General features: G+C 41.3%; 1 protein-coding gene across 1 annotated transcript in view; it reads left to right on the forward strand.

The window, feature by feature from the left end:
• The first annotated feature begins 118 nt into the window (after positions 1-118).
• LOC306975214 (uncharacterized protein) overlaps positions 119-16,144 on the forward strand; it is a 62,385-nt gene continuing 46,359 nt past the window's right edge. Inside the window, exon 1 of the mRNA XM_079572677.1 lies at positions 119-330. The gene's annotated coding sequence lies outside the window, so the exon portion shown is untranslated. The remainder of the gene's footprint in view (positions 331-16,144) is intronic.

Raw genomic sequence — 16,144 nt, forward strand, 5'->3', positions numbered from 1 at the left:
CGTTTCCCCCCCCACCCGTGTGTGTGGAGTCCTATAGCGACACATCGACGAGAATCGGGCTTATTTCCTCTCTCTCTCTCTGTGTGTGTGTGTGTGGAGCGACTTGCTTTTCTTCTTCTTTTTTTTTTTTTGGGAAACCACATCTACCAGTCGGACGCTGCCTTTGCCTTCTCCTTCTGCCCATAGCGTTTTTGGGAATAGCCTAAAGGTGCCCCGGCTGCCTGCCTGCCTGCCTGCCTGACGCACGGACTGGCTCCACACACTCTTCTCTGAAAACCCTACGTAGATCTGTCTGTATAGTGGTGGCTGCCCCCGGAAAGCTTCGATACGGTAAGTGTAGCGAGTGCTTATCTTTCCCCCCGTCATTGCTTCGACCTGCCTTTGGCCCGAACCTATACGTGGTCTCGCAGAAACGTGTAAAGCCTCTGGGACGAGAGGAAGAGAGGGGGGGTGGGGGGGTGCAAGGGGATCGGCAGATAATACGGCTATGATGTTGAATGCCCAGGGAGTGGTTGTTGTGGCTTGACTCTCTCGCGATCGGGACTGGCAGTTTTTTTTTTTTTTGCAATGGATGTGTGCGTATGTGCGCTGGCCGCCGTCGTCGCCACCTCCCCTCCCCTCCCTTACCTCCCTCCCTCCTCCCCCCTCCCCGCTCCCAGTATCAACACGCTACCAGCAGCGGAAAAGCCACCGTACCAAGTGCAGCGCCACATAAACGCGAGGGATAATAGCGCTCTCTGTCCTCGCCACTAGACTCGAAGCAAGGTCAACGAGAGGGGAGACCGTGGCGTGCGCCGGGCGAGCGCGATGATATCACGCATCGCCAGGAGGTCGAGCAAACTTTATGGCGTTGCGTCGCGGGCAATTAGGTTTTTACGCGTGTTTGTTGTCGGCGTTAATTTGCGCGGAGGAGACGCAGTGAAAATCTGCGGGAAAGTTGGGGACGGCGGCGCGTTTCCTGCGCGTAGCTGTTGGTAAATTAGGTGCGTGAAATTGCCAGATGAAATCGCTTTAAAGTTAGTGAGGGTGGTTGGTTTCACGCTGCGCTGCCACTTAGGCCCCTTTTCCCGAATGTTATTGGTTTCCAGCGAAATTTGTGGTAACCACGAGCACGTTCGCTCCAGTTCAGCTTTACCCGAATCTAGAAGCTTCTCGACTGGAGAGGCCGGTGTAACGCCTCATTTGAAAGCTAAGACCTGCAAAACTAATCTTAAGCTTCTTCCTTGCCATGAATGATTGTCACGTTTTCGTACGTTTTGGTTGTGTTTTCATCATGTTTTTGTGGCTTGATCACAGTTACACTAAGAAAACTAAATGCCGCCAAAACGCCACAAAACCGCAATCAAAAAGTGACAAAAATCAGACAAGAATGTGACAATAACATGGCAACAAAAACAAAGAAGAAGCTTGTATAAGTTTTGCAGGTCTTAGCTTTCAAATGAGGCATTACATCGGCAAATCACAGATCTTTTGCTGCACCGATCTTTTCACAGATGCAGTGCTCTGTTTGTGAACGATGTTTAGACCCACCATAGAACTATTAATATCTATTTAATATATTTGCGTTGCCCGCCTTGGACATGACGACACGGCGATGCCCCTCATAGGCTGTAAACCAGGGGTAGGCAACGTCGGGCCCGAGGGCCAAATCTGGCCCTCCACACTGAACCTCTGGCCCTGCCACGATGGTTTTGAGAAATATGTTTATGCTTTCTAAAAATGCGAGAAATAGTGTCAGTGTATATTAAAAAAAATCCTGAGCTCACTTACTCATATGTCATGTGAAACATGATTCTCAGCTCGTGGGTCGGGACCAGAAAGTGGATTTGTGGGTCGCGAACCTATAAGAAATGTTCAAAATGTTCCATTGTAAACTGCATGGAATCAGTTAAAATTAATGTTATTGGGCTGTTTTTTTTTTTTTTAGATGATATATGACAATTTGCGGTTTTATTTGGGTTGCAGCTTATCACCCTTGGGTAATGGTGGGTCCCAAAGCCATAACACTTGAGAACCACTAATGCAAAACATTGACATTTGCAGAAAAAAGTTCTTTACTTCAGGTTAAAAGGTGAGGTTCGTGTTTTGGCAATGATTAAAGTTGGCCCTACACAAACTTGCCTATCCTTGCTGCAAACTCTCCCGTCGAGAAGCTTTTAGATTCGGTAAATTGGAGAATAAGTGCTTGGTTAAGGGTTAAGGGGTACACATGCTGAATTCATGCTTTATCCCACTCTCTGTGTGTTTTTGGGGGGAGAACAGCAAACCCCTCTTCAGTCCTTTGCAGCCTTTATCTATTACACTCAGTAAGTCACACATACAAACATTTATCCCACAGTTCATAAAGTCAGTCCCTCCAAATGACAAAAGTTGTTCCACTTTTCCCATGTGAGATGGTCATCTTTATTCCTAATCCCACAGCAGCTCAAAGCAAAGGATATTTACTCGATGAAGACATAATAAACATGATAAAAAATGGCCAGAAACAAAAGCCAAAGCAGTTAGCTGGAAGTGTCAGGTCGTAAAGGCAGTGAGCTCATGACGGATGGTGCGATAATGACATCATGAGGCACATCTTCTCGGGCAGCAGAAGAAAAAGGAAATAAGAAAAAGCAGGCGAGGGCTTTAAAGCACTGTTTCAGAGATGGATTTGCACAATAGGTGGCGTTGACAGGGCGGTCGGTGCTGAGGTGAAGGACAGGTCAGGTTTCTGTGGTGGAGTCTTGTCAAAGTGCAGATGTGTCACCCTGGAGGGATTGTTGTGGGTTGGAAGGATTAGTGCGGCGAGTTTGTGTGACTGACTTGCAAAGAAAATAAAGCTCAAGATCAACATTTTCTTTGTCTTTAACCTCTTAACCCCCACCTGAACCAGGGACGTTTTCTCCAGTTTGGCTTTACCCAAATGTAAAGGCTTCTTGAAAAAAAGGGGGGAAATGAAAAAGGAAAACGCAAGGGAAAGGATGAAAACGCAACAAAAAAAGTGTCAAAATGAATTGATGAAAATGTGACAAAAAAGCCTCAAAAAGAGCAGTAAAAATGTGACAAATACTCAACAAAAAGTGACAAAAAGAGCAGCAAAAGAGCAGCAAAAAAGTGACAAAAACTCAACAAAAAGTGACAAAAGAGCAACAAAAAAGTGACAAAAACTCAACAAAAAAGTGACAAAAAGAGCAGCAAAAGAGCAGCAAAAAAGTGACAAAAACTCAACAAAAAAGTGACAAAAGAGCAGCAAAAAAGTGACAAAAGAGCAGCAAAAATGTGACATAAACTCAACAAAAAAGGGACAAAAAGAGCCACAAAGGAGCAACAAAAATGTGACAAAAACTCAACAAAAAAGTGACAAAAAGAACCATTTATGAGCAACAAAAAAGTGATAAAAACTCAACAAAAAAAGTGACAAAAAAGCCTCAAAAAGAGCAGCAAAAAAGTGACAAAAACTCAACAAAAAAGGGACAAAAAGAGCCACAAAGGAGCAACAAAAATGTGACATAAACGCAACAAAAAAGTGACAAAAAAAGCCTCTAAAAGAGCAACAAAAAAGTGACAAAAAGAGCCCCAAAAGAGCAGCAAAAATGTGACATAAACTCAACAAAAATGTGACAAAACCTCAACAAAAAGATCCGTTCAGATCAAGGTTTTTACACTGGCCTACAGGCTGCAAGCTCTAGTCAAGAAGCTTTTAGATTTGAGTAAAGCTGAGTTGTTAAGAGGTTAAAACAAACAGACAAATGTCCATAAAGGCTTTAAAACCTGAACCTCACACGTCAGAAAAATCCCGATTCGACATTTCTCCCAAAAAACCCTCGGCTCATCACGATCAAATGCTGTAAATACCCGACATTTCCTGTGCTCTCTCTTGTGTCGCAGCTACAGTAGCAAATGAAAAGATGACTCGATCCCATTGCCCTTCACAACGGCTACATTAAATTTGCATCTTGAGTGCTGCGATCAGTGACCGGCTTAATGTCAGGTGTCACTGCTCTCCATGCACCCTGTCCGTCCAGTCGCCGCTCAAATCAGGCAAACGATACGACCGGGGGAAAGCCTTTGCCCCGAGAACCACTGACATGACATTTAACACAAAGCCCTGTCTAATTGCAATTTGTCTAACGAGTTATGCGGTTAGTTTGGGGATTTTAGGTTTTAAAATCAATTCTTTTACATGAATTTATTTTTGATACTGTATTTTCATACTTGGCTTAATCTCATTAAAATATGCTGTTTTCAAATGCATCCAATTCAGGTATCGGTATCAGTATCGGTATCGGGAAATAAAATGCAACAATACCAAACCCATATTTTTTCACTAAATAAAGATGCTGCTATTTTGTCGCTATTGTGTAAGTGCTGAGGCGATAACTGTCTATTTGAGAATTGCACTTGTGTTTTGTGTGCCCCCATGTGACTCATGCATCAAAAAGTTTGAATCGCTGTAATGCTGGCAATCAAAATCACAACCAAGAAAGTATCCCCGCTCCCCTGGGTCAGATTATCTACTAAATCTGCTAAACCTGTAGCTTTAGACCTCGACAGTCATGTTCTGAAAGCCGTGTAATTATCGTATTAGGGTAACTGCTGGTCATGTGTCAGTCTTCTCGAGAATGTTAGCGCTCCAGGGCACGTTAAAAACCTCCTACCCCCCCGCAAGGCAATTCAAAGTGCTTCAGAGTTGCGTAGAATTACAAGAAAACAGATCAAATCAATAAAACGTCAACATAAAAATTAATCATTTACAGTAAAAGGCAAGTTCAGTTCATATGCACGAGTAAAAAGAACTGTTTTCACCCTGGATTTGAACATAATCAGAGTTGAGGGCTGTCTCACATCCTCATGAAGGCTGTTCCAGATTTTTGCTGCATGAAACTGAAACGCTGCCTCACCGTGTTTAGTCCTGACTCTGGGAACCACCAGGAGGCCCCTCCCTGAAGTTCTCAGGGCCCGAGATGGTTCACGCGGCTGTAACATGTCAGAGATGGACTTTGGTGCTAAACCATGAAAAGACTTGAAACAAGCAGAGCTGTTTTAAAACCTCTCACCACCCCCGCCTTAACTGAGCACATTTTCTACAGTTCAGCTTGACCCAAATCTAGAAGCTTCTCGACTGGAGAAATAACAGACTATAGACCAGTGTAACGCCTTCTTTCCACATGATTGTCACGTTTTCGTCCTTTTTCCCGTGGTTCCCGTGCTTTCATAATGTTTTTGTTGCATTTTTACACATTCTGGTCACTTTTTTGTGGCTTGATCACAGTGACGCAAAAAAAAAAACTAAATGCGGCCAAAATGCCACAAAACAGCAATGAAAATGTGATAGAAACGTGACAAAAACAACTAAAATGTGACTAAAACGTGACAACAAATAGAATCTTAGACACGTTTTGCAGGTCTTTGCTTTCAAATGAGGCGTTACATTGGCCACTCTCCAGTCGAGAAGCTTCTAGATTTGTGTAAACTGGAGAAAAAGTGCTCGGTTAAAGGGACTATACGGAGTTTAAAAATGTTTCAATGAAGTATTTTCCTCCCCCCTACATGTTCCAGCAGTGTCTTAATGTGTAGAATGAGCCCAGACCTGTTCACCACAACTGCCTCTAAAATCCTGCACTGCCACTCAATTCGGGTCCGAAGTGCCGTCATGCACGAGCTTAATATAGAAGCTGCAGTTACGCGTAAGACCTGAGGTGGCAGTAGTGAGCATAAAACAACCAACTTGCATCTAGTCTCTTTAAGGTTAAGGATTTCAATATCATTTCTTTGAGCTGAATCAACCAAATAGCTTTCTTTAGTGCTGTCCCTGGACTAACAGCATCAATACTTGGTCTTTAACCCATATATTCCCCCCCAATACCAGTAGCCTATACCTAAACTGGTATCGTTGAGCCCTGTAATAGTGGAAATATTGCTGTTTTTGGCAACACATTTGGGGCTTTTCGTTGACTTTGCCCCCCTTAGTTTGTCCACCTCCGCTCTAATGTTTAACCGTTCCATCCGGTCTTGCCTTGATTTATCTAATAATCCGAAGTTCATCACCTTTATTAACTCCGGTGATAGTTTGAAAGGTCGTCTAAAGCGCCGCCGCAGTTGACGTTACAGTCCTTCAAAGCCCTCGCTCGCGTAACGTAAACAGTGTAAAACGGATGCGCTTATTTCATTAGGGGTGTTTACGTCGGTGAAAATGACCTTCAAAAACACGTGTCTTCTTTACTGCCTCCCGTCTGATCTTCGCAGGGAGCGGGACAGCGCCGGCTCGTCTCCATGGCGATGTCTCCGCTTTGATTTGACTGCACGCAGCCGAACTTAGGGGCCTGAATAAAACCTCGCTTTATTGTGTTAACAGTTTGGCAAAAATAGCATTGTCAGTGTGTGGCAGGTCATTAGGTGTCAGGTTTGGCATGTTTGCTTGTTTAGAAATCAGCGCTTTATGACAGTTTAGGAATATAACCTCGAATATTCTGGTGGGAAAATGTCCAGTGCGAGTTTTCAATCTGCCAAGAACAATAAGCTTTGTGGCAGAGAAAAACACACGGACCGGGCGGGGTCAATAATCATCACCGTCATTACGAGCGTGAACATTTTTTAAGGCATTAAAACGTCTCTTATTTCATTGATGTTTCCTGCTGTTATCGCGGAGAGTTGGCAGGAATCCACCGAGAAGCTTCGCACGCTGCTCTTAATGGACAGTTATTAGCACTCGTGAGGATCATCACCGCACTTTTATTTGAGTTTTATGACATTGACGGGAGGATGGAGCGAGGGGAGCAGGGCGGCGTGTATTTTTATAACAAACATATAAAGGCAAATGAGTGAGTTAATGGCTGTACCAATCACGGCCCGCGGCGAGAATGTCCGGTTTGATTCCCGGACCGTGTGATGACTTTCTGTAGAGTTTGCAGGTTCTCCCAGTGCTGTAGTACAGGGGTGGGCAAGTTTTCTTGGCGGAGGGCCGATTTTCTTTACTGTTAATAGACCGAGGGCCGAAGTCGCTGATTATTAGCCCAAAGTAAAGTACAAAACTGGAAAAATGACCATCTTAAATGAGATAAATGACTTAAGTTCTTCTATGTTGAATTTGAGTCAATGGAACAAGAATAAAACCCACTTGAACTCACGTTTTGTGCCATTCACGTGAAATGACACAAAATTATCTGAATTAAGAGAATAACTACTACTAGAGGTTTTATCTCATCTAAAACCAGACCAAATCTACTCAAACCTTAGATTTAATCTCTTAATTCAAGTAGATTTATGTCATTTCTTCCTTAAAACGATTATTCTTTTTCCAGTGCACGTCTTTCAAATGCCAGTGTTGTACATAATATATGAGCTGGGTGTATTGACAGTATTTCTACCTTATTTTCTCCCATTTAACTCTAACAATGTTAAAAGTGCTCTCAAAATCATCTTGAGTGCCAGAGGTTCTGTGCTGAAGGGCCGGATTTGGCCCCCGGGCCTGACGCTGCCTACTTTAGCGTATCGGTGAGTGTCCTTGTAGGTCTTATCATCCTAAAAAAAATAACATATCTCCATGAGGCAGCAGTGCTCTGGGACCTCATTTCAGCCCAGTCGTTTTATGATTTGAACCCTTTTACTGTAAGATGTTTAGCTCAGATAAATAGTCACTTCCCATTGGACTGGACGATCTGTGTTTGCATCCGCTTCATGCCGTTTTCCTTTTTCACATACATAATCCCCACGGTCAACAAACCAAGTTACACGAATGAAACATATCCTATTCATCCACTTTCTGTGTGGAGTTTGTTCTTCCCGTGCCGTCGTGGGTACAATAGGTTAATCCTCAGCCTGTTTCCACATCTGGAGATGGGTCGCCCACTGCTCCTTACGGGTTGCCCCGGCAGCAGCAAAGGATGATAATAATAATACATTTTATTATAGCACTTTTTTAGACACTCAAGGGCGCTTCACAGAAGTACAATAATCAAACAAGGCAAGAGAAACAACACATAAAAACTAGAGGGAAATGACTGAACATTAAAAGCCATTTTTAAAGCAGTACTTGTTTTCCTTAATAAATCCTTTTCGTAGTCCCTCTGGGGGTGATGCAAGTGTTAATGGGATGATTGGGGGGTCTTTCATCTCTCCTTGGTGTCTCTGGCCAGAAAACCACAATTGCAGCTTTTCCTGCACTGGGTTGGAGTCTCCAATACACACTAATGGAATCATGAAGAAGCTAACAGGCTAACGGGCAAAGCTAACTGCGGGCTAGCGCCACTTAAACAGTATATACAGCAGTGGCGGCTGGTGATGTGAAAACCAGGGGGGGCTGTTGCCTATACCTACCTTCAATAATATTTTGTATATATATATATATATATATATATATATATATATATATATATATATATATATATATATACTTATAAACATTGTTTTTAACTTAAAAAAGAAAGTTATCTTAGAGGTATTTAATATTATTATTTTATGTAGAATATACTCAAAAGTTATTGTTTAGTTTTATTCAACAAAAAAAAAAAAATTTCTGACTAAAGTGTAACAAGAGTCACTATACATATTTGTGTTGTGTACCAACAGAACCAGAACAAAGGCAGGAGGTGTTTCCTCTTTGATTTCATGTACAGTTTTAGTCCCAGACCTGCTGTGGTTTCATTATGAGCCTCAGAGTCACAGGTTTAAACCCGTATAAACCGACAGACAAATGATCCGCTCAGAAATAATGTGCAACTCACGTATAGACGAGAGTCCTCCTCCTCCGAGGCACCTGGAGCTCCTCCTATACTCTGTTTCCCTCAGTGAATGAATGACGTTCCCCTCTCCTGTCGTAGCTCCTCCTCATAGTCCTGAATCTTCTCTCCATCAAATGTCCAAGTCCTGAGACAGAACTGTCTGTCCAAGTCAGCGAGGGTTGTCCCAAAGTGTGAAATAAACAAGCAGCAGCTAAAGCAGACGAGCTAGTTAGCATCGTCATGCTACCTCCAGGAAAGTCCGTTCAGACGTGACTTCTGACGGAAGAAAGTTATCCCAAGTCCATTAGTTTGACTAAATCCTGTCACCTTCTCTCAGGAAACAACACGAAGCTCCTCCGTCTCTCAAATGAGAAGTTTTTCCTCCGATCGTCCGTGAGCTCAGAGCTGCTCCAACAACGAGCTCCTCGTGTTTGTTTACAGGAGACGCTTCCTCGTCTTTCACCTGTTAATTCTCCGATGGGCGCTTGGCCTCAGTGCCCATCGGAGAATTATTATTGCGCGTCTCTGATTGGTTGAATTAATTATATACAGTGGCGTTTTTATATCATATCAGAGCGCCATTGGTTAGATCGCGTGGGCGCTGTTCCTGCCGCCCCGAGCACAAAACTACACATTTATGATGCGGTTACAGCACAAGATGAACCAGGCAGACAAAATGACACCTCCTTCACCTCCGCTCCCCCTCACGCCAGTGTAAAAAACACCTGTATATAAGAAAGTTATGATTTTGCTAAAGTTAAAACTTTTTATTTTATTTGCAAAATTGATAGGAGGGGCGGCGCCCCACCGCCCATAATGGACCAGCCGCCACTGATATACAGCCAAGTTTGAGTGAAAAAAAAAAAATCTCCATTGTGTAATTGGATGTACAATATCCCTCTATCCCTTTGTCTTTTCTGTCAGTGTAGTATTTACTCTCATGGACAATTAATGAGTAAAAAAACACGTAACATGCTAGGACACCTGCAGTGGCGCTTATGGCCTCTAGGGGCAAGAGTTACTTAATACTGCTTTAACTTCTTAACCCAGAGCAGATTTTCTCCAGTTTAACATTACCCAAATAAAAGCTTCTGAAAAAAAGTGTCAAAATAGCGACAAAAACGACATGAAAATGAAGGGGAAAAATGCCACAAAAGAGCAACAAAAACGTGACAAAAACATGATGTTATTTATGTATGTATGGGCTGTTGAACCACTTTGCTTCTCTCCATGTCTTTGTATCTATATTTAGTAGAAAACTATATTCATAATTCAGCATTTGTTAAAGTAGTTTTTGAATAATTAGAGAAAGTTTAGATTTTTCTCCAAATTGTTTTCCCCCATAACTGTTTTCAAACATGACCATATATGGGTGAATCCAGAGATGCCGTCTCTATCTATACCTTAAAGCTGGGGTCCCTGACTTCTTGTTGTTGTAGTGTAAATGTATTCTCACCAAGCTGTACATGTGCTTGATCAATTCAGGAAGGATTGTGAGAGCTAGAAACGAGTATTGGCCAAACCTTTTCCTTTTTTCTTAACCTTTTTCAGTCCCACCTTCCTTTTTTCTATATATGATTTGTTGCTCACGTGAATACTTCCCTGTAGGAGAGGAGTTCAACATCAAATGACATCTCCCTATTACAGACCAGTAAAGAAGATGCAAACGTTCTTTCTGATTTCAATATAAAAAAAAAAAAAGCAAACATCTCTTAACTGTGATAAAACAATAGCTCAGGCTCCTGCTGCTTAAATGCCTATAGGCCTGTAATTGCCCAACTGTGAGAGGCTGTTATTTATAAATATTTTTATTTCTGGCGGCTATAAAAGTGCCACAGCCCACGAAATGTCTCGACTCTTCCAAATACCCAGCAAGACGAGCACACCACCTTTCCTCATGCATCAACTGTGTGTGTGTCTAACAGTGTGAGTCAAAAATAGATCACAAAATGACCAAATTAATACATTTATTTCCTGCGCCTTGACCATTAATGTGATCGTAAATATTGAACAGGCGTCTATGAAGTAACGGGACATTATCGGGGAGACTTGCATTCGTGCACATGTAAAAGGAACCGGGCTTTGACGCAGCTAAATGTTTAATTTCATCATTAACCCGCGGAAGCACCTCCCGGCTGTAAACGCTCGATTCTGCCAATTGAATTAACCTACGATCACTGTATGAAACTGTGATATGCTTTTGGAAGAATGAACGGGCTCGGCTGCATCTGTGGTGTATGCAGATGATGTCACGGCGACAGGAGCCGAATGAGAGACGTGTTTGTGTTTTGAAATGTCTTGTTTCGATGAACACTCTGTTAGTCACGGCTTTAGGATTCTAAGGAACAATGGGTTTGGAGTTCCCTGTGCTTTTTCTAAATGCTGATGCTGTTCTTTGGCAAGACACTTTACCCCTTAAAGGGATATTTCAGGATTTTTGACATAGGGCCTCATTTCCTAGTTATCCAGAGTGTTGCTGATTTCTGGAGATATTTTTTTTTGTAATTCATGCAGTTCTTATATTTGAAGAGCTACGTGGCGCTAGGCTTGTGCTAGGCTAGCGCATTTCTATGGTATCAGCTAGCCTGCATTAAAAACAGTCTGACCCGCTTCACAGTGCACCTGAGGCAAATCACTTATAACACCAGACTAACCATATAAATGTCTGTGTCGATAGAGTAATTTTTGGAATATAACTGACCTTACATCACATGAATGATCGCATTTTGAGGGACTATTTTCTAGCAGATCACTCCGCTGCTGCGTAGCTTATACAACCACGAAGCTGATGCTGCTCAAATATAAGTTCTTTTAAAAGCAAAATGGTTAAAATTACTCTATCGACACAAACATTTATATGGTTAGTCTGGTGTTATAAGTGATTTGCCTCCGGTGCACTGTGGAGCGGGTCAGACTGTTTTTAATGCAGGCTAGCTGATACCATAGACATGCACTTGCCTTGCACTAGCCTAGCGCCACGAAACTCTTCAAATATAAGAACTGCTTGAATTACAAAAAAAATATCTCCAGAAATCAGCAACACTCTGGATAACTAGGAAATGAGGCCCTATGTCAAAAATCCTGAAGTATCCCTTTAACCCCTGCCTTAACCGAGCACATTTTCTCCAGTTTGGCATTTGGCAAAGGAGCGACAAAAACACACGACTAAAGAGTGATGAAAAAGCAACAAAAAAGTCTCAAAAATGCAATGAAAAAGTGACCAAAACAACCATGAAAACATGACGGCAAGGCTTAAAAAATGCGACCAAAGAGTGGCGACAAATTATGATCAGTTTTGTTAGTCTTAGCTTTCAAATGAGTGGTTATTCTGGCCTACAGGTTGTAAGCTCTAAAGGCAGGAAGCTTTTAAATTTAGGTCAAGCCTAACTGGAGAAAATGTGCTCTGTTAAAAGAACAGGCCACCGTTTTTACATACTGAGATATGTTCTTACCTGAGCTTAGATGAGTTCATGTGTACCTGTCTGGTCTTCACGCGTGCACTCAGTCACGTAAACACAGCAAAGACGGAATATAGATTGTGTAATCTATATTCTTGCTGTCTCCGTCTCAAGAGCTCAAAATGATGATGTCATAAGCTGGCTCTCCTTATTATGCAAAATCTACTTTTTAGAGCTTTTTGCAACGTTGTTCGCATCATAAATACACTTGGAGCTGTGTTTCGACACCACTCGCGCATCTTTGAGTAACTAGGTATCCAACCAACGCTTTCTCACCTCTCCATCTCTTTCTAAACTTAATCCTTTCATCGCAGAGTAAAAATCACCCATCATAGCTTCACTACAGCCACATGTCTACTATTTCTGTCTTTATAGAAACAGCTGCACAGCAAAGGGGAGCAAGAGAAGCGAGGTATGGGCGGGGCTTATGGGAAAATCATTTGAAAATCAGGAAGTAGATTCTGGATATTTTTTGTTTTAGCTGTTTTGTTCGATCAATATCGCATTTTCTTACCAAGATAGTGATGAAGATGTGTAAACAAATACCTACAAAATGCTCAATACTCACTCCTCGAAGTCCGGACACTAATCTTTTGAGCCGTACAACTGCATCCACCCTATAAAGACAGGATGATTTGTTTACGCTAAGATATTTTTTGCTTATTTTGGCGCTTCATCTTAACCCCCATTTTGATTATGCGTTTAATTATGTGTGAACGTGGGGGGGAAATCTATTATGTTTATTTAACAATCACTCACATTGACTTAACATTTAGCACTTTCTAAACATTTCCTCATCCATAAAACAATCTCCATCCTGACAGCCACAGATACATACTAAATCAGTGCCGGTTCATTTAACGTTATGTCAGCGCTTATCTGCATCTCCGGGTTTTCTCTTCGCCTCCCTTTCATCCCAGTGTTTCCCACCGATCGCAGATGCATTTCAAACATTTAGCTGTTTGTAAAAGTGATTCTGTTTGATGATAAATGCATTCTGATCAATGGGCGCCTCACATCACGGGGCACATTTTGGCTGACTTCTTTAGAGCTTTCAAACTTGTTCAAAGTGTTGTACAATTATGAAAAAAGAACATGTTGGAAAGAAAGTCTGGAGCGTGTTCACTTATGTATAACTGACTAATTCCTCTTATCGAGTCTGTCTCCTCCTCAAGAGCTTAATCGAAATATCTGCAGATATTGTGGGCAGATACTATTTTTAGCTTCATTTTACCTTTCCGTCTGTGCCAGCAGAGGACAGGTGTTTTGTATGCAAAGAAATTAGAGTTCCTTTTTTTCCCCTCATACCCCATTCTTGCTTTGACAGCCTGAATAAAGCATTTGTAACCTTTAAGAAAAGCGAATATGTCACAGTGAGGTTTTCTTTTTTCACAGTATTGCTTTAAGTTTGGGACACGCATTCACCATAAAGATAAGCTGCGACCCAATCTTCTTTTAAAGGGATATTTCAGGAGTTTTGACATAGGGCCTCATTTCCTAGTTATCCAGAGTGTTGCTGATTTCCGGAGATTTTTTGTTGTTGTAATTCAAGCAGTTCTTATATTTGATTTATATTTGTTTTGTGGCGCTAGGCTAGTGCAAGGCTAGCGCATTTCTATGGTATCAGCTAGCCTGCATTAAAAACAGTCTGACCCGCTCCACAGAGCACCTGAGGCAAATCACTTATAACGCCAGACTAACCATATAAATGTCTATGTCGATAGAATAATTTTAACCATTTTGCATTTGAAATAACTTATATTTGAGCAGCATCAGCTTTGTGGTTGTATAAGCTATGCAGCGGCGGAGTGATCTGCTAGAAAATAGTCCCTCAAAATGCGATCATTCATGTGACGCAAGGTCAGTTATATTCCAAAATTATTCTATGGACACAAACATTTATATGGTTAGTCTGGCGTTGTAAGCGATGTGCCTCAGGTGTTTTTAATGCAGGCTAGCTGATACCATAGAAATGCACTAGCTTAGTACTAGCCTAGCGCCACATAACTCTTCAAATATAAGAACTGCATGAATTACAAAAAAAAAAAAAAAATCGCCAGAAATCAACAACACTCTGGATAACTAGGTATTGAAGCCCTATGTCAAAAATCCTGAAATATCCCTTTAAACTTATAAATAGATACCATGTTATTGCATGTAATGTCAACAGTATTTTCTCACAGTTGTTTTCGGCATGGATTGCTCATGGTGTGTGTTATTTTTTGGAAAGTTCACACCCACTGAAAGTATTTTCCGCAACCCACTTTGGGGTCATAACCCAGTTGTCTATATGCTACATTTTTTTTCTAAATCTCTGAGCGTGTAATAGGTTGTGTTCACATGGTGTCACAACACTGTAAACAGACTATGTTTTTACATTGAGTTGGTGCAGCTAAGGATTTCTATCTATGCATTGTGCATTTTAACTCCAGACTGAAATAGAACCTTCAACAGCAGCAAACTGAAGCCCTATGCTGGTGCTATGTTCCCGTACCAGTGTTTCCCAACCCGGAGTACGGGGACCCCAGGGGGTACGCGAGCACTTAGCAGGGGGTATATCCGATCACAAAAGAAGGTGAAACTGAACAGTGTTTCGATATTATTTAAAAAAGAAAGTTCTTTTCAATGATAATTTGCGGTAAAAGGTGTGTGTGAGTGTTTTTGCTTTATTTTTTAACACAATGCACAATTAAATATCAATAGCTCGTGTAGCGGATCATTTTCTAAGTAAATAGCTGCACCGTAGAGTTTGGGGGTGCTTTGAGTAGAAATGAAAGACTCAAGGGGTACGTCAGGCAGAAAAGGTTGGGAACCACAGTGTTATACCATCACATGCTTAAAGCTGCATTAGGCAACTTTTAATGTGGAAAAAAAGTTGATATTTGTGCGTATTTGACATTTTAGTGACCCAGCCCTCAGAAAAAGATTGCCCTATTTTATTTTCTAGGCTATTTTTATTTAAAATATTTTTCTATTTAAATGTGCACCTTACAGAGCTTTGTTTTACAGTGTTTATGTTTACATTTTATAGTGACTCTTCAATAAAATACTCGTATTTGGCTTTGACTTTGACTTAACATTTCAGTTCACAGCTCTCACTTTGCGGAAAAAATATCGGGATATATTGTACATCGATATTCAACTAAAATATATCGGGATATGACTTTTAGTCCATATCGCCCAGCCCTATTAAAATCGTGACAACAACATGACATAAAAAGCGCCAAAAACAAGGAAAAAAAGCGATGAAGAAAGCAACAAAAAATTACAAAAACACAACAAAAAGTCATGATCAGTTTTGTAGGTCTTAGCTTTCAAATGAGGCATTATACTGGCCTATAGGCTGTAAACTCTCCACAGACAGAAGCTGAACTGGATAAAATGCTGTTAAGGCTGGGGGTAAGAGGTTAATAACTGGACTTAACCACATGAAACAAAGTTGTTACAAAGTTCAACGTCTCCTCTCTCAGCATGTATGAACTGAGGTCACATGACTGTCTCATAAAGACATTACAAAGTGAAGACAATGTTCAAATTGATGTGCTTGATGGTTAAATGAAAGGATTTTCAGCCATAAGGTGAATGTGGCAGGTTTGTGAATCCAATCACTTCCAAATAATGATCAGGGAAAACAGGAAAAGAGATTTCTTTACAAAACGGTGTCTCTGCCATTGAATTGTACCAGCCCTGCTCCGACTGAAATTATGACACGACTTTCTAGAATGTCGTGAAGGCAACTTATTAAATTTAAATATTGAGTTTTATAACGATGAAGCTCAGTAGAATAAAACAGGAAGTCCCATTGTATTTGTTTTAGAAAACAGACATACAAAGGACTCTTTTTACTTCCTGTTTCTATTATCATACAGCTGGATAGTGGAGTTACCTGACCCTTTATCTGATTTGTTTACAGACAACAGAATGTCCCTGTGAGTAATCTGCAGAAACCTGAAGAATCACACTGTTTTATGTAAGATATTTTAAACA

Source organism: Gobius niger, assembly GCF_951799975.1.
Source record: "Gobius niger genome assembly, chromosome: 15".
Classification (NCBI taxonomy): domain Eukaryota; kingdom Metazoa; phylum Chordata; class Actinopteri; order Gobiiformes; family Gobiidae; genus Gobius; species Gobius niger.